This window comes from Pongo abelii, chromosome X (assembly GCF_028885655.2).
Source record: "Pongo abelii isolate AG06213 chromosome X, NHGRI_mPonAbe1-v2.0_pri, whole genome shotgun sequence".
In the NCBI taxonomy this organism is placed as follows: domain Eukaryota; kingdom Metazoa; phylum Chordata; class Mammalia; order Primates; family Hominidae; genus Pongo; species Pongo abelii.
In genome coordinates, this window is record NC_072008.2 from 85,406,711 (window position 1) to 85,425,569 (window position 18,859).

Here is an 18,859-nt window from a genome sequence, read left to right on the forward strand (position 1 = left end):
GAAGACCCATCAGTGATTGACAGCTTGAGATAAAAAAAAAATCACTAGAAAGTCTCGCCTTTTTCCGCTACTTAATCCAAATGAATGTCACATTAATTTAATAGTAGTAAACACAACTAAATTAGCTTGAGAGAAATCCTAATCAATATAATTTCCTGAAGAACAAAGCCAATATTTCCTGAACATTAAAACTTTTTACCCATATCACAGATTTTTTTTCATCAAAGGAAGAAATCTGAAACCAACCCAAACTATTGAAACAGGAAACCATCCCTAAATTTTTCTTACTCAGTCTATACTGGAGGCTACAGTGTTCCCCTGAGTCCCCAAAAACCCTAATAATGAATATTTTATTCCTGATACACAATTCAATATCCTTAGGTCCACCAATATCACCACACATCCTGTGCAATCAAGAAATTCACTCTAAGCACATGACCAGTAAGCACTCCAGTGCCAGCACTATCCATGTAAAACAGTAAACACAGTGTGAAGCAATGCAAACATAAATGTCAAATTTGACCACACTAAATCCAGCTTCATGCTTAAGTATATTAAAAAAGGATTGCCAAACTGCTGATGCATTTCTTTACAATATTTATTATTTTCTTTAATCAAGACTAAGAGCTTTAGCTATGAAAATGTTAATTAGCCAAATTTCTCCAATTCTGTATCAGGTTTTAAAGAGTATGTTATTATCTAAATGTTTTCGACTTTCTATTTTCCCTATATGTGCATGAAGATAGACAAACTGAGAAACAGGAAAGATTACATATGACTTACATAGACCATCCGCATCACTCCTGGGCTTTTCATTCAGCCCCAGATTTTCTTCTTCTCCTTCTTCTTCTTTAGATAATCAGACATTTTACTGTAGGCCAAAAAAAATTTACCATACATGATCCTTTCTCAGACAAAATTATTATCTTTTCTTTATAAACTTCTTTACCAAAAACACATCTTCATATAAGTAAATTTCTTTACATCTCTCTCCCTTACTTACTGGTTCCTTACTACCTGTTTCATAAATAAGCTTTTCAAATCTGTAATTTGAAGTAACAAAAGTCACTTTTTTTATCCTTTTAATCTAAAAGTTAGATTTTTTATCCTTTTTTCACTAATAACGTAAGTTTTGGCACATTTTATTTACAGAATGATATATTAACTATAATTCTTATCCTTAGTTACCTTAAATTGTAATGAACCCCTAAAAAACAAAAACTCCTGAACTATCAAATATGAGCTTTTTATAGATAAGAACAATTCCGCAATTTTTAGAAACATATTTTCCCATATCACAACCTTTCTTAATTGCAAATGACCAAGATACAATGCTCCATTTTGTCTAGAAAAATTTCACATTGGTGAAAAAAAAAAAACGTTTTCAATGGGATGTATTTTTCCAGGTTGAGAAAAATTCAGCATCCATCCTAAATTGCTGTTGGAGTGAGAAGAAAGTGAACTGTAGAGTGAGCTGTCAGCAATTCCCCAGGATCTGAAGGAATCCAACACATGCGCTCCACATTCTGACCTGTGCTGTCAATCATCATTTACCAATAGCCCATTCTTTGTATACAATTATCATCTGTTCCCCAGACGTCAACATTTGGATATAATTTTTGTGGGCTGTAATTTATCATTATTTTGGAGATATAGAGTAAAGCACTCTCATAGTGGATATATTTCCTCTGTATTGCATATATTCTGGGCTTACAGAGACAAAAGTTTCTTTTTTATATATACCTATGTAATCTACACTTAAGCAACAGAAATATTAAAGTCTTTTAGAAAGAAAACCATTACTTGGGAGACCTCGACTTCCATCCCCTGAAGTTTTATTACTTATAATGGTAAGGCACATAAAGCAGATAAGTTAGTCTGTTAGCCCAAGCAAACACTAAACAAGAACAAGCAGAAACATAAAGCTGTCATTCGAGTAAATTGTTCAATTACATAATTATACACTATCAGTTTATTTCTGCAAGGGGAAAATTTCCCTGAGGTACATTATAATTGTTGGCTTAATTCACATCAACTGAGCTGACAGGCCTATAAGGTGTTTTTTTTTTTTTTTTTCCATTTTGAACAAGTCTGCTTTCTGATTTCTAACTTCTTTGATCAAAGTGTCAGGCATGATCTCAATTTAACTCTCCAGTCAAATTAGTTTTCTTGATGCCTTAAAGTGTGTTTTGCTTCAAATTTCCAAGGTCCCCACAGTTTCAGTTTTTTACTTGGAAGATAAAGACTCCTTATATTTATTTTACAAAAAAATTGAGGTAATAATCTACAGGATTATAAAATGAAAAAAGAATTGTTCTAAATAATTCAATTGCTTCGATATGTACCTGTGCTTTTATAGTAAAATATGCTTTCATATTACCACTGGTAGTCTTATCATTCTTTTTTGTTCCCCACTTACGGTATCAGGATAACATTTATTTATATAGCATTTCTTTCCTCAAAAAACATCTAAACATTTTGCAGATATTAGCTTATACATGGGAACTAGAGACATGGAACAAGAAAAAGTATAATGAGATCTATTTGTATACCAAGGACCACTCAGAGCAGAAACTCAACATAGAGCTTCGTGATATTAGAGAAAGAAGGGAACTTAGAAATTACTTTCACATTTATAGGTAAGAAACCTGAGGTTTAAAGAGAGTGAGTTGCTTAACCAAGAGCACACAGCAAGTTAGTGGCAATGCTGAGCCCAAAATTTGTATCTTCCAATTCCCACACTATTTATTACCAATAAATTATAATAAGCAAAGGTTTGTAGGATAAGATAAAGGGAAAAGAGAGAGATAAACTTATTTATGTTATACCATTTTAGGACACAATCTCAACCAGAACATCAAAGATATTCAATCTTAGAAATAGTTTGAAGCTGATATGACCATTCACATCCTAACTTTTTAGGCTTGCACTATAGGAGAGAAATAATGCTCTAAGAAGCTCTAGTTACTAGAAAACAGTCAGAAGGCAGAAGTCATTTAGATAAAGTTGCCATAGTTGCAGGTCACATGTGGCACAGTTGTGTGTCATATGTGGCACATGGCACATTCATGTATAGCTAAAGTCATGAGTTTACATTAACTTTTAGAGAGGGGAAGTTATCTTTTTCTGCTGTTTGCAGGGAAACTACTGCATTGTTTGAAAGAACAACTAAAATGGAGATTATCTTACCTTCTGGCATGTTAGATAAGCTATGGAAAGAACATAGTAATTAACCCCTGGGCTCATATGTCAGAAATTATTCTTCAAGATCAAGGCTTGAGTAGCTAGAGGGAGCTCCCTGAAAGAAATGTCTGGCAGATATAGGGCTTCCTGCCTATTTTAGAAATTTCACAAGCTACTTATAGTTGCATTCCTCAAACTGTGCAATGTGACACTCTGGAGAATCTTATCAAACTCACAGGTGTTGCACAAGTTATTTAATAATTCTGAAGAAATACAGCATTAGTCAACAGCTGTCACACACACATTGTATTACTAGTTCTACTGGTCTGAAATAAATACCGTTTAAACTTTATATCATGTTACATTTATTTTGACTATGTCATTTTTTTTGTGAAGCTAGGTTTACTGCAGTTGATGTGACAAAAAGCAAGTACATATAGGGATGAGGAGATGGTGGGGAATAGCACAACATAGTTCCTTTGTGGTGATAAAACAGTTTTATATTTTGATTGTGGTTGTAGTTACACAAATATGTACATGTTATAATACTGCACAGAACTATAAATACATATACCAATAAATGCATATAAGAACTGATGAAATCTAATTTAAATCTATAGATTGTATCATTATTACTGGCTTTTGATACTGTACTATCGTTATATAAGATATTACCACTGAGGGAAGACAAGATGATGCTGAGTCATTCATGAGGGGTGCACTACCATGATCCACACACCTCCCAACACACTGCACTTCCAAAAACTGGGGATTCCATTTCAACATTAGATTTTGCAGGGACACGATTCAAACCATATCAGATACCCAACAATATTAGTCATCATGGAATTACAAATCAAAACCACAATAACACAAAACTCTACAACAGGGTGAAGGGTAAACAAGATCTCTATATACTATTTAAAAAAATAAACTTATTGAGATATCATTCACACACTGTACATCACACTCAATAAATGTACAAGTCAATGCTCTGTAGTGTATGTAGAGTGTTGTGCAACCATGAACACAATCAATTTTAGAACATTTTCAACATGCCAAATAGAAATTCCATACCTTCTAGCTGTTAATCATCAATCTTGTCATTTGCCCCCTTTCTAACCAATTACTATTCCAGTTTCTGCCTTTATATTTGTTTCTGTCCTGAAAATTTTGCATAAATTGAATCATACAACATGTGGGCTGTTGTAATTGACTTCTTTCACTTAGCGTTACGTTTTTGAGGTGCATCTATGTTATAGCATGTATAAGCATTTCATTCCTTTTTCTTTCCTAAAAATATTTATTGCATGGATATACATATTATTTACTCATTTATCAGTTTATGGGCATTTGAATTTTCCTATTTTTGACTATGAAGAATAATGAGGCTTTAAACATTCATGCACAAGTTTTGTGTTGGCATACGTTTTCTTTTTAAATTTCTGTTTTTCAATTCTCAGATATATATCTATGCTGGAATTATTGAGTCATATGGTAATTCTGTTGTTAACCTGCTGAGGAACTGCCAGGCTATTTTCCAAAGTGACTTTGCAATTTTATATTCTTACCAGAAGTGCATGAGGGATCCAATTTATTCATTTTCTGTCTGCTATTATTTATCTTTTAATTACATCTGTCCTAGTTGTAGAGTTTTATGTCATTGAGGTTTTGATTTGTAATTCTATGATGACTAATAGATGACTAATATTGTTGGGCAACTGATATGGTTTGAATCGTGTCCCTGCAAAATCTAATGTTGAAATGGAATCCCCAGTGTTGGAAGTGGAGCATGCTGGGAAGTGTGTGGACCATGGTGGTATATCCCTCATGAATGACTCAGCATCATCTCCTCAGTGATGAGTGAGTTCACAGGCAATCTGGTTTCAACGTGTCATTTCTCCCCACTCTTGCTCCTGCTTTTTCCATGTGATGTGACTGCTCCCATTTTGCCTTCTGCCATAAATAAAAGCTCCCTGAGGCCTACCCAGAAGCCAGCAGATATTGGCACCATGTTTACTGTACAGCCTGCAGAAACGTGAGCCAATTAAACTTCTTTTCTTGTAAATTACCCAGCCTCATATATTTCTTTATAACAATGCAAGAATGGTCTAGCACAGTAAATTGGTAGTGAGGAGGGGGGAATTGCTATAAAGATAACTGAAAATATGGAAGCAACTTTGCAACTGGGTAATGGGCACAGGTTGAAAGAGTTTGGAGGGCATAGAAGAACACAGGTAGACAAGGGAAAGTTTGGAACTCCTTAGAGACTGGCTAAATGCTTGTGACCAAAATACTACTAATAATATGGACAGTGAAGTCCAGGCTGATAAGGTCTCAGACAGAAATGACAAACTTAATAGAAGCTAGAGTGAAGGTAATTCTTGATATGCCCTAGCAAATAACTTAGCTGTATTGTATTCATGTCCTAGGGATCTGTGGAAATTTGATCTTGAGAGTGAGCACTCAATGTATTTGGTGGAAGAAATGTCAAAGCAGCAAAGCATTCAAGATGTGGCCTGGCTGCTTCTAACAACCTAACTAAGATGTGGAAGCAAAGAAATGACTTAAAGTTGGAATTTATATTTAAACTGGAAGCAGAGCATAAAAGTTTGAAAAATTTGCCATTTGGCCATGTGGTAGAAAAAAGAAGCCTATTTTCCAAGGAAACATAAAAGCAGGCTGTGGAGAAACAATGTGCTCGAGAAATTTGCATAAATAAAAAGGAGCCAAGTGCTAATAGTCAAGATAATGAGAAAAAAACCTTGAAGAATTTTCAGAACTTTGTGGTGGCTCCTCCCATCAAAGGCTCAGAAGCTTAAAAGGACAGAATAGTTTTGTAGGCCAGGCCTAGGGCCTTGCTGCCCTGCAAAGCCTCAGGAAACTACTCCCCACATCCTGGCCACTAAAGCTCCAGCCACATATCAAAGGGGCACAAATACCATTCAGACCACTGTTTCAGAGGGTGCAAGCCACAGTAAGCCTTGGCAGCATCCATGTGGTGTTTAGTCTGTTGGATAACAGAATGCAAGAGTGAAGGAAGCTTAGCAGCATTGGCTTGATTTCACAGGATATATAAAAAAGCCTGAGTGCCCAAGCAGAAGCCTGCTACAGATATGGAGCCCTCACAGAGAACCTCTACTAGGGTAGTGCAGAAGAGAAATGTGGAATTGGAGGTCCCCACTGGGTCAGTGCCTAATGCAGCTGTGAGAAGGGTGTCAACATCCTCCAAACCCTAGAATGGCAAATCCACCAGAAACTTGCACCTCACATCTGGAAAAGCTGCAGACATTTAATAAACTCTGAAAGCAGCCCCGGGGCAGAGCTGCTGAAGGCCTTGGGAGCCCACATTTTGCACCAGTGTACCCTTTGTGGTTTTGATTTGTAATGTAACATGTAGTCAAAAGAGATTATTTTGGAGTTTAAAGATTTAATTACTTTCCTGCTGGGTTTTGAACCTTTGTGAAGCCTGTAGCCCCTTTCTCTTGGCTAATTTCTCCCTTTTGGATGGGGAAGGTTTAACCAATGCCTATACCCCCATTGCATCTTGGAAATAAGTAACATATTTTCAATGTTACAGGCTCATAGGCAGAATAAAATGAGTCTCAGATAAAACTTAAAAGTTTGGACTTGGTGCTTGAACGAGTTGAGACTTTTAGGGGAGTGTTGGGAAGAGATCTCTGTATTTTGCAATGTGAGAAGAACATGAGATTTTGGTGGCCAAGGATAGAATCATATGGTTTGGATTTGTGCCCCTGCCAAATCTCATATTAAAATGTAATCCTCAGTGTTGAAGGTGGGACCTGGTAGGAGGTGTTTGGAACATGGGGGCATATGAATGGCTCAGCATCATCCCCTGGGTTATAAGTCCATTCACCCAAGATCTCATTGTTTAAAGGTGTGGTAACTCCCTTGCACCCTTCTTCCTGTTTTCAACATGTGATGTGCCTGCTCCTGCTTCACCTTTTTCCATGAGTAAAAGCTCCCTGAGGTTTACCCAAAAATCAAGCAGATGCTGGTGTCGTGCTTCCTGCATAGCCTGTGAACTGTGAGCCAATTAAACATCTTTTTAAAATAAATCACTCAAATAAAATAAAATAAATCATGCACTTTGATATTTCTTTATAGCAACGCAAGAAGAGGTGAACACAGCATTCTTTTACATATTTATTGTGCTTTTGTATATTTCAAATTATATATATGTATATAGATACATGTATGTATAAATGTTTAGAGTCTTTTGGAAAAATGTCTATTGGTACTTTGCCTATTTTTATTTTCATTCCTTAATAAAATTGTAACTTTTATTTTAGACTCAGGGGGCACATATGGAGGTTTGTTACCTGGGTATATTGTGTAATGCAGAGGTTTGGGATACAGTTGTTTCTGTTACCCAAGTCCTGCACATAGTACCCAGTAGTTAGTTTTTTTAACATTTGTCTGCCTCCATCTCTACCTCACAGTAGTCATCAGTGTCTATTGTTGCCATCTTTATTTCCCTGAGTTTCCATTGTTTAGCTCCCACTTATCACTGAGAACATGAAGTATTTGGTTTTCTGTTCCTGCATTAATTCACTTAGACTTATAATATCCAGCTGCATCTGTGTTGCTGCAAATGACATGATTTCATTCTTTTTTATGACTGTGTAGTATTCTTTCTTAGTATGTTTAAGTTTTTAAAATTTTTTCTACATCCATTATAGGTTTCTGCTTTGTGGCCACCATGAGTCTTGCAAATAACATCTTGTGGCCAATTATTTTGAATTCATGGTAACTCAATCACAAAGAAAAAAAAAAAAACTAAGAAAATGTAAAACATCCCACATTGTCCTCCTCACTTCTTGACTTCTGTTGTTCCATTTATGTCATTTTATTGTCTCTCTATTAACACATTATTGTAGTTATTTTTCATAGGTTTATCTGTTAGTGTTTCTACTAAAGATATGAGGGGTTTATACAAAACAATTGCAGTCTTAGAGTATTCTTGCCTGTGTGCTTACTTTTGCTAACATGTTTTATACTTTTAGATTATTTCTAGTTGATCATTAGTATTATTTTCTTTCATAATAAATAACTCACTTTAGGATTTCTTGTAAGAGAGGCCTGGTGTTCATGACATCTCTCAGCTTTTGTTTGTCTGGGAAAGTCTTTATTTCTTCTTCATGTTTGAATAATTTTGCTTATTCTAGGTTGAAACTTTTTTTTCTTTCTGTATCTTGGAATGCCATCCCACTCCCTCTGACCTGTAAGGTTTTCACTGAGAAGTCTCCTGAAAGACACGTCTGAGCTCTTTGTTATGTTTTCTTTTTCTTCTTCCCTCTTGTCACTTTTAGAATTTTGTTTGTCCTTGACATTTGTGAATTTAATTAGTAAATGCATTGAGGTAGTCTTATTTGGGTTAAATCTGCTTATTGTTCTTGATCTTATTGTACCTGCAGATTCATATCTTTCCCTAGGTTTGGAAAGTTTATTATTATTTATTTGAATAAACTTTCCAATCCCATATTTTCTCTACTCTTCTTTAAGGCCAACAACTTTTTGATTTGTCCTTTGAAGGCTAAAATCTAGATCTTATAAGTACACTTTGTTCTTTTTTATTATTTTCTCATTCTCTTTTGACTCTGTATTTAAATATAGCCCATCTTCAAGATCACTAAATCTTTCTGCTTGATCAATTTTGTTGTTGAGACTCTCCATTTTTTAAAACTTTGTCAATTGAATTTTTCAGCTCCCAAATTTCTGCTTGTTTTTTTAAATCTGTTTGTTAAATTTCTCTAATAGGATTCTGAATTTATTCCCTTTGGTGTTTAGAATTTTTTTGAGCTTCCCTAAACCAGCTATTTTGAATTCCCTCTGAGTGGTTACATATCTATCACTGCAGGATTGGTCGCTGATGGTTTATTGATTCCATATGGTGAGGTAATGTTTTCCTGCATGTTTTTGATGCTTGCACATGTCAGTTGATGTCTGGGCTTTGAAGAGTTATTGATTTGGTTTGGCTCTGTGTCCCAATCCAAATCTCATGTCAAATTGTAATCCCTACATGTCAGGGGAGGGATGTGGTGGGAGGTGATTGGATCATGGGGGTAGATTTCCCCAATGCTGTTCTAATTATAGTGAGTTCTCAAGAGATCTGATGGTTTAGAAGTGTGGTACTTCCCCCCCCACCCCACTTTCTCTCTCTCTCTCTCCTGCCACCATGTAAGTTGTGCCTTGCTTCCCTTTCACCTTCCACCATGGATGTAAATTACCTGAGGCCTCCCCAGTCATGCAGAATTCTGAGTCAATTAAACCTTTTTTCTTTATAAATTAAACAGTCTCAGGTATTTCTTCATAGCAGTGTGAAAATGGACTAATACAAAAAATTGGTACCAGGAGTAGGGCACTGTTACAACAATAACAGAAAATGTGGAAGCAACTTTGGAACTGGGTAACAGGCAGAGGGTGAAACATTTTGGAAAGCTCAGAAAAAGACAAGATGTGGGAAAGTTTGGAACTTCCTAGAAACTTGTGGAATGCTTTGCACAAAAATACTGGTAGTGATAGGGACAATGAAGTCCAGGCTGAGATGGTGTCTGATGGAGATGAGAAACTTATTGGGAACTGGAGCAAAGGCCACTTTTATTATGCTTTAGCAGAGAGACTGGTGCTATTGTGTCCCTGCTCTAGGGATCTGTGCAACTTTGAACTTGAGAGAGATGATTTACAATATCTGGTAGAATAAACTTCTAGGCAGCAAAACATTAAAGAAGTCACCTGGCTGCTCCTAACAGCATACAGTCATATGGGTTCACAAAAGAGATGGTCTGAAATTGGAACTTATGATTAGAAGAGAATCAGAGCATTTCTGTAGTGATCAGTGATGTTGAATTTTTTTGCATATTCTTTTTGGCCACATAAATGTCTTCTTTTGAGAAGTGTCTAGGGTTGTTTGTTTCTTGTAAATTTGTTTAAGTGCCTTGTAGATTCTGGATATTTGGCGTTTGTCAGATGGAGAGATTGCAAAACTTTCCTCCCATTCTGTAGGCTGTCTGTTGCTCTGATGATAGTTTGTTTTGCTGTGCAGAAGCATTTTAATTAGATACCATCTCACACCAGTCAGAATGGCAATTATTAAAAATTCAAGAAACAATGGATGCTGGAGAGGCTGTAGAGGAAAAGAAATGCTTTTACACTGTTGGTGGGAATGTAAATTAGTTCAATCATTGTGGAAGACAGTGTGGTGATTCCTCAAAGACCTAGAACCAGAAATACCATTTGACCCAGCAATCCCATTATTAGGTATATACACAAAGGAATATAAATCATTCTATTGTAAAGATACATGCACACGTATGTTCATTGCAGCACTATTCCAAATAGCAAAGATATGGAATCAACCCAAATGCCCATCAATGATAGACTGGATAAAGAAAATGTGGTACATATACACCATGAAATATTATGCAGTCATAAAAAGGAACAAGATCTTGTCCTTTGCAGGGACATGGATAGAGCCAGAAGCCATTATCCTCAGCAAACTAACACAGGAACAGAAAACCAAACACTGAATGTTCTCACTTATAAGTAGTAGCTGAACAATGAGAACACATAGAAACAGGGAAGGGAACAACACTCATTGGGGCCTGTTCGGGAAGCAGGGGGAAGGAGAGCATCAGGATAGATAATGCATGTGGGGCTTAATACCTAGGTGTTGGGTTGATACGTGCAGCAAATCACCAAGGCACACGTTTACCTATGTAACAAACCTGCATGTTCTGCACATGTATTCCAGAACTTAAAATACATTAAAAAGTAACAAATTTATTTTTTTTTAATAATGAAAAAGTGAATCACAGCATAAAAGTTTGAAAATTTTGCACCTTGACTATGTGGTAGAAAAGAAAAAAAAACACATTTCTAGGGGCCTTGCCTAGTGGAGCTGTGAGTAAAGGGCCACCATATTCCAGAAGAAAGAATGTTAGATCCAATAACAGCTTGCACTGTGTGCTTGGAAAAGCCACAGGCACACAATGCCAGTCCTTGAGAGAAGCCATGGGAGCTGAGCCCTGAACAGCCACAGAGGCAGTGCTGCCCAAGGCCTTGGAAGCCCACCTCTTGCATCAGCATGCCTTGGATGTGAGACATGGAGTAAAAGGAGATTATTTTGGAGCTTTAAGATTTAGTGACTACCCTGCTGGGTTTCATACTTGTGTGGGGTAACCCCTACGATTTGGCCAATTTATTCCATTTAGAATGGGATTATTTACCCAATGTCTGTGCCTTCATTGTATCTTGGAAGTAACTAACTTGTTTTTTTATTAATATTTTACAGGCTCATAGGCGGAAGGGACTTGTCTTGTCTCAGATAAGACTTTGGACTTGGACTTTTGAGTTAATGGTGGAATGAGTTAAGACTTTGGGGACTACTGAAAATGCATGATTAATTTTGCAGTGGGAAAAGAACATGCGATTTGGGAAAAGCCAGAAGAGGAATGATATGGTTTGGCTCTGTGTCCCCATACAAATCTTATGTCAAACTGCAATCCCTACGTGTCAGGGCAGGGATATGGTGGCGGGTGGTTGGGTCAAGGGGGCAGATTTTCCCCATGTTCTCATGATAGCGAGTTCTCATGATATCTGATGGTTTGAAAGTGTGGCGCTTCCCCCCTTGCTCTCTCCTTCCACCACGTAAGACATGCCTTGCTTCCCCTTTGCCTTCCACCATGATTGTAAGTGTCCTAACACCTACCCAGCCATGTGTAACTGTGAGTCAATTAAACCTCCTTTCTTTATAAGTTTCCCAGTCTCAGGTAGTTCTGGATAGTGTGTAAAAATGGACTAATACAGTTAGGTATTTATTTCAACCCTTTGCTAGTTTGTACTCATCCCTCCTGAGAGGACTTTCCAAATATTCAAAGGGAATTGGGTGTTGTCACCTAAGCCTGTTGTCATTATAGCCATTTCAGCACTAGGGGACAACCTAAGCCCAGGAATGGGCTTTCACATTCAGATTCCTAGCCTTGGTGGTCTAGTCCCTCATTCCATTCCTCCCACTTACTCCCAGTTAGGAGTATCTCTCTATGCTGGGCTGTCTGGAGTTGGGTGAAGGGTGATGCAGGCACTTCCATGGCCTCCACAGGTGGCATTTCACTGTATTGTACCTGTAACCCATGGCCTTCCAGACCAGCACAGTACTGGGGCTCAGCCAAGGTCCACAGCCACTACTGCCTGGCGGCTGGTGATGTTTATCCAAGGCCGGAAGACACTGTTTAGCAATATAGTGAATCTTGCCATAACTGATTCTATCCCAGCAGGACATCAGATTCCCTTTTGGCTTGTGGTGGGTCTAGAAATACCATCCATCAGGGACTTCAGAAATCTCCCTGGTGCTTCTTATTCTGTAGTTATGCTAATACGCAAGTTGCAAAACAATGTCAACACCCAAGTTGCAAAATAATGTCCTCTGTGCTCTTCCTTCTCCTGCTCCAAAGCGGAAGTAGTCTCTTCCCTTGCTTTACTGCCTAAAGTTGGGTGAGGAGGTGATGCAGGCACTCCTATGGCCACTGCAGCTGGCATGATACTGGGTTATACCACAAGCCCACTGCTCTGAGATCACTGGAGCATCAGGGATTGCCCAAGGAGTGTAGACACTGTGGTCTGACTTCCACCCAAATTTATTTGTGTCTCAAGGATACTTTAGTCAGCTAGTGTTGAAGGTGGCTGGGATATAGGTTCATCCTGCTAAGATGGGAGATTCCTCTAGGCCCAAGGCTACTGGAAGTGCTCCCTCTGTAGGCACCAGCTGAATTTTTCATAGTGCTGTCTTCCCCTGTGACATGGAGTTACTGACTTCCAATGCAAAGTTTTACCCTCATTTTACTTTTTCTCTCCAAGCACACAGATTCTCTCTGTGCTGTGCTACCTTGGGTTGGGTAGGGGTGTTGTAGGCAATGCAAGGCTATCCTTTCTACCCTCTTCAATGCTGCTTCTCCTATTATTTGTTAAAACAAGATGATGTAATTTCTCATCTGGTTTTTATTTTTGTTTCAGTTTTGTTGTTGTTTGTCTAGTTGTTTGTTTAATGAAGGGTCTTTTGCATGGATAGTTGTACAATTTGGTGTTCCTGAGGGGAGATGATCACTGGAATGTTCTATTTGGCCATCTTACGCCACATCCTCTCAGAAAAATAAATAAATAAAAAGTTAATGATATCACATTTTATTTATCTGTTCATCTGCTGATGGACAGGCTAATTCTGTATCTGGGCTATTGTGAATAATGCTGCAATGAACAGTAAAGTCTAGATATTTATTTGAAATATTGATTTCATTTCCTTTGGAAAAATAGCCAGTAGTGGGATTGGTGGATAACATGGTATTTTTATTTTTAATTTTTTAGGTAATCTCTATAATGTTTTCCAAAATGGCTACAAATTCCCACCAACAATGTGTAGTTTCTTTTCTCCACATCAGTTTCAACACTTTTTGTCATCATTCATCTTTATATATATATATATATATACACACACACATATATATATACACACATATATATATACACACATATATATATACACATATATATATAAAATAGCCATTGTAATGAACATGAGGTGATATTTCATTGTGGTTTTCATTTGTATTATAACATAAATTACAACATAGGCTGTACAAAAAGCACAGCATCAGCACTTGCTTTTGGTGAGGGCCTCACAGAAAGTTTCTAATCAGAGGCAGCATGTCACATGGCAAAAGAGAAAGCAAGGCAGATAGGAGGAGATATCAGGTTCTTTTTTAACTGACAGGTCTCATGAGAACTAAGAGTGAGAACTCACTCGATCCCATGAGAATGACACGAAGCCATTCATAAGGCATCTGACCCATAATCCAAACAATTTCAACCATGCTCCACCTCCAACACTGGAAATCAAATTTCAACATGAGATTTGGAGGTGATGAATATCCAAATTAAGACATTTGGTCCATTTTCTAATCAGGTTGTTTTCTTCTTATTGAATCATATAAATTGCTTATATATTTTGGACATTAACCCCTAACAAGATGTATGGTTTGCAAAGACTTTCTTTCATTCTGTAAGTTGTCTCTTCCCTCTGTTGTTTGTTTTCCTGTGCAAACATTTTTAGTTTGGTTTAATTACAGTTAATTTGCTGTTGTTGCCTGTGCTTTTGTAGTCATATCTAAAAAAAAAAAAAAAAAAAAAAATCATTGCCAAGGCTAGTATCATGGATCTTTTCCTTACATTTTCTTCTAGTAACTTCATAGTTCTGGTCCTCTGTTTAAGTCTTTAAACCATTTTGAGTTGATTGTTGTATATGGTGTAAGAGAAGGATCTAATTTCATTCTTCTGCATGCAGATATTTAGCTTCCTTAATATCATTTATTAAAAAGACCATCCTTTATATTTTGTGGTCTTGGCAACTTTGTTGAAAACCAATTGACCGTAAATATGTGGATTTCTTTCTGGGCTCTCTATTTTGTTTTATTGACCTATGTTCTATTTTTATGCCATTACCATTTTGTTTTCATTACTATAACTTTGTAGCATATTTTAATATCAGGTAGTGTGATATTTTAGTGCTTTTTTTTTTTCTCAAGGCTGCTTTTCCTATCAGGATCTTTTGTTGTTCCATAAAAACTTTTTGATTATTTGTGAACTTTTTTGTGAATTTTTATTAAAATTTGAATAGAGACTGCAGTAAAACTGTAGATTTCTTTGGGTAGTATGACAATTTTAATTATATTAATTCTTCCAATTCATATTTATTGGAACACCTTTTTCATTTTTATGTGTCTTAATTTCTTTCATCAGTGTTTTATAGGATTCAGTGCATAGGTCTTTCACTTTTATTAAACTTATTGCTGAGTATTTTATTGTAATGTATATATTAGAATGCCTTATAGAAGTGAGTAATATATATTTCATTTCTAGTTTTATTTTAGATTCATAGGGTACATGTGCAGGTTTGTTACATGCATATATTACATAATGCTGAGGTTTGGGGTATAGATGATCCGATCACCCAGGTAGTGAGCACAGTATCCTACATGTAGTTTTTCCACACATGGCCTCCTCCCTTCCTCCCACTTCCAGTAGTCCCCAGTGTTTTTTGTTCCCATCTTTACGTCCATGTGTACTCAATGCTTAGCTCACATTTATAAATGAAAACATGCATTATTTGGTTTCTGTTACTGTGTTAATTTATTTAGGATAAGCCCTGATCCAGTGTCTTTGTGTTTTTAATGATTTAAATTAAGCTTTAAAAAAATCCTCTCGGGTTGTGGTAAATTTGTGATGCCAATTTTCCCACCCAGTCTTGCCCCACTCTTCTAGCATTAGAGCTTGCAATCAGCTCTGGGAAGCTACAGGTGCCTCTAAGAATCTCCCAGCGTTGTGCATGGGGGTCTGAAACTAAAGAACCACACTATCAGTCTTTCTTTGTCCTTGCATAGACCTGAAATCTCCTCCTATCTGCATCATAACTTCCAAGCTTAGGCCACCACATGCTAAATTGGGATACCTAGGAAGGCTCTAATCTTGCTTGTGCCTACCAAACTTTAACTTCATCTTCAAAACTCAGAGCCAATATGCTATGGTAGAAAAATGACAAGCAATGACATAAAATGAGATTTGAGTGAACTGAGAGTGATATAACTCTACTGGAGGGGTGAAACAATATCGTAAATATACCAACACTCCTACCCCCAAATAATCCATAATTTCAATGCTATGTCAACCAAAACCTCAATAAGCATTTTTTCTTAAAAAAACTAATTTTAAATTCATATGTTAGGGCAAATATATAGTAGCCAATTCATGTTTGGGAAAAAAGGCACATGGAGTAGAATCTGTTCTACTAGGTATTATGACATGTGATAGAACCATAAAAATTAAAACAGAGTAGTATCAGTTAAAGACTAAACAAATAACTCAAAAGAACTAAAGAGTTTGGAAACAGATTATACAATTAGTATATCACATAATTAGTATATATAATTAGTATTATGATTATATAAAAATATATTTAGCAATTAGTTTATTATATGAATATACAGTTAGTAAATAATAAAAATAGGACTTCAGAGTAGGGGTGAATAAATAAAGTATTTAATTGTTCACTTATTGGGACAATTGGTTGTTGATTTGGAAAAAATAAAATTAAAGCCATATCTCACATAATTCAGAAAATTCCTTTAGAAACAAAGTCTTCAAAATAAAAATTAAGATTATAATAGCATTAAATGAAAGTATATGATATATAATGTGGGTGTTAGGAAGTACTCTTTTTAAAGAAAAAAACAAAATGCAAAAAATAATAAAGTTTATTATATCACTAGAAAGTAGGCAAGAAGACATGAACAGATTTTTCACCAAATAATATATACATGTGATAATAATAACTTGGAAATGTGTTCAATATGCTTAGCCATTAGGGAAATATAAATTAAAACTATGTTATCACTACATACCTATCAAAATGGCTAAAATAGACAACAGTGACAGTACAAAATGCAGGTGAGGATTCAGAAAAGCTAGATCATACATTGTTGTTGGGAATAGAAAATGGTACAGCCACTCTGGAAGAATATGACTGTTTCTTATAAAGTTAAAAATACACATCATATGGCCCAGTAATTTGCACTTTGGGGCATTTATTCCAGAAAAATTAAAACTTATTTTTACAACAAAAACCCGTACACACATGTTCATTGCAGCTTTATTTGTAATATCCCAAAACTGTCAATATTGCAGTTGCCTCTTAGAAGGTGAATGGTTAAACAAACTGGTGCATCTATACTGTGGAATACTATGCAGCAATAAAAATGAACAAATTATTGATACATGAAAAACTTTCATAGATCTCAAGGATATCTTGTTTAGTGAAAGAGTCCATCTCAAAAGGTTAAACACTATATACTTTCATTTACATCACAATCTCAAAATGATAAAATTATATTCAATCCAGGGGACCTAGTACTGGTAAAGGCACTTCCCTTCCTTTCTCTCTCTCTAGGCCCAGACTGGGCGGGAAGATTGGGAAGTACACTGTACTTCTTTCCACTCCTACAGCAGGGAAGGTCAATGGAACAGATTCTTGGATTCATTATACTCAAGTAAACGCATGGGGAAGCTGACAGCATTACCTCCACCAACCCAGAAGAGCACCCAAAGTACCAATGTGAAAAAATCTGGGACCTCAAGCTAAAAATCACAAAAGATAAGTGTTAATAACTGACCTTCCATGGATATCCTCTTTATAGTCTTGCCTATGCTTGCTGTTCTTACCTTTGTTTTGTTCTTCACCATGAGGCACCTTTAGCAAGGGTCCGTTAATCCTGAACACAAACAGAAATACCTACTCCCCTAATCAGTTATCTCTTTTCTAAAGTTTAATTGCTCCCATACAATATTTAATTTCTTTCATCAGGGCACAATATTGTTTTCAGAATGATTAGTATATTTCACTTCTCATTTCTGTTATCTTTGACACTAGATTCGTTCCCTTTAACTCCTCTTTGTATAATACCCATATTTGATCCATGCATAGTTAGCCTTGTAAAATTTGTTTCTTCTTGCCTACAGGCCAACAAACTCCAGTCACGCAATCAGATCCTCAGACAATGGCTCCCTTTTACTGAGGACCCTTAGATAGGCCTCTGAGAGAAATCTGACTGTCATTGCCCCTAAAACAATGCCCCCTGTCAGCAGGAAGTAGCTAAGATCAGTCAACATCCCTGTTCTAACGGCAGTTACATGTACCTCTTCAGAGGGGGAAATGATAGAGGGAGGAGGCAGAGAAATCCTAAAACAGGGGCAGGTACCCAGTGAAATCCCACCTTCAAGCCAAAGACAGTTCAAACCCTAAAGGCCAAATTACAAGTAAAATTCACAGACCAGGTTGCAAACCTGTCTTCCCATTTCGCATGCTTTCCTTTGATCCCCACCTTTCACCTATTTTACATATATCTACCCTTCCTTATTTATTTTTACACTGTGCCCACCTTTGACTGGTGTCTTTGTTTTAACCTTTTGTGCATACTCACAAACCAGTCAGCAAGCGCTCCCCTCCGCTATGCCTATAAGAGCCCCCGACTCAGCCATATCAGGGAAGAGATGACCTGACTTTGGGAGAGATGAACCGATCCTCCCGTCCCCTTCCTTCTCCACTGAGAGCTGTTTTGCCACTCAATAAAATTCTCTACCTTCATCACCCTTCAATTGTCAGCATGACCTCATTTTTCTTGGAGGCAGGAGAAAAGCTCAGGACCCACTGAACACAGGTACCCAAAAAGGCTGTAACACTGGCACTTTGCTCTCACCAAAGGATGGCAGTTGTCCCATGTGACAGAAGAGGCGGCAGGTCCAAGCCGGCCCTGGAGCCACACTGTTTCTGGAGTCGCATGCCAGGGTGGGGCAAAAGGCTGACTGAGCTGCTAACATGCCACCATCTACTGGGCTGCGGACAGTGGAACTAAAATTGCTAATTAGCACACTGTAACACCCCCTTGGGGGCTTTGGGCTTGCAGGCACACCTGCCTGGGTTCTGCCATGTTCTCCTCAGGACAACACCTTTGGTCTGGCCATGGGACCCACATGGAGCGTGCTCCTGTCGGTGCTCAGAGTGGCTGGCCAGACCCTGCACTCGCTTGCTCATGTGTTCCCTCCTGCCAGGGGC

The 18,859-nt window shown here is 37.1% G+C and overlaps 1 long non-coding RNA gene across 1 annotated transcript in view; it reads right to left on the minus strand.

Moving 5' to 3' along the window:
- Window positions 1–652: 652 nt before the first annotated feature.
- LOC112130954 (uncharacterized) overlaps window positions 653–18,859 on the minus strand; it is a 129,186-nt gene continuing 110,979 nt past the window's right edge. The window contains exon 6 of the long non-coding RNA XR_010139040.1: window positions 653–871. This is a non-coding gene — a long non-coding RNA (uncharacterized LOC112130954). The remainder of the gene's footprint in view (window positions 872–18,859) is intronic.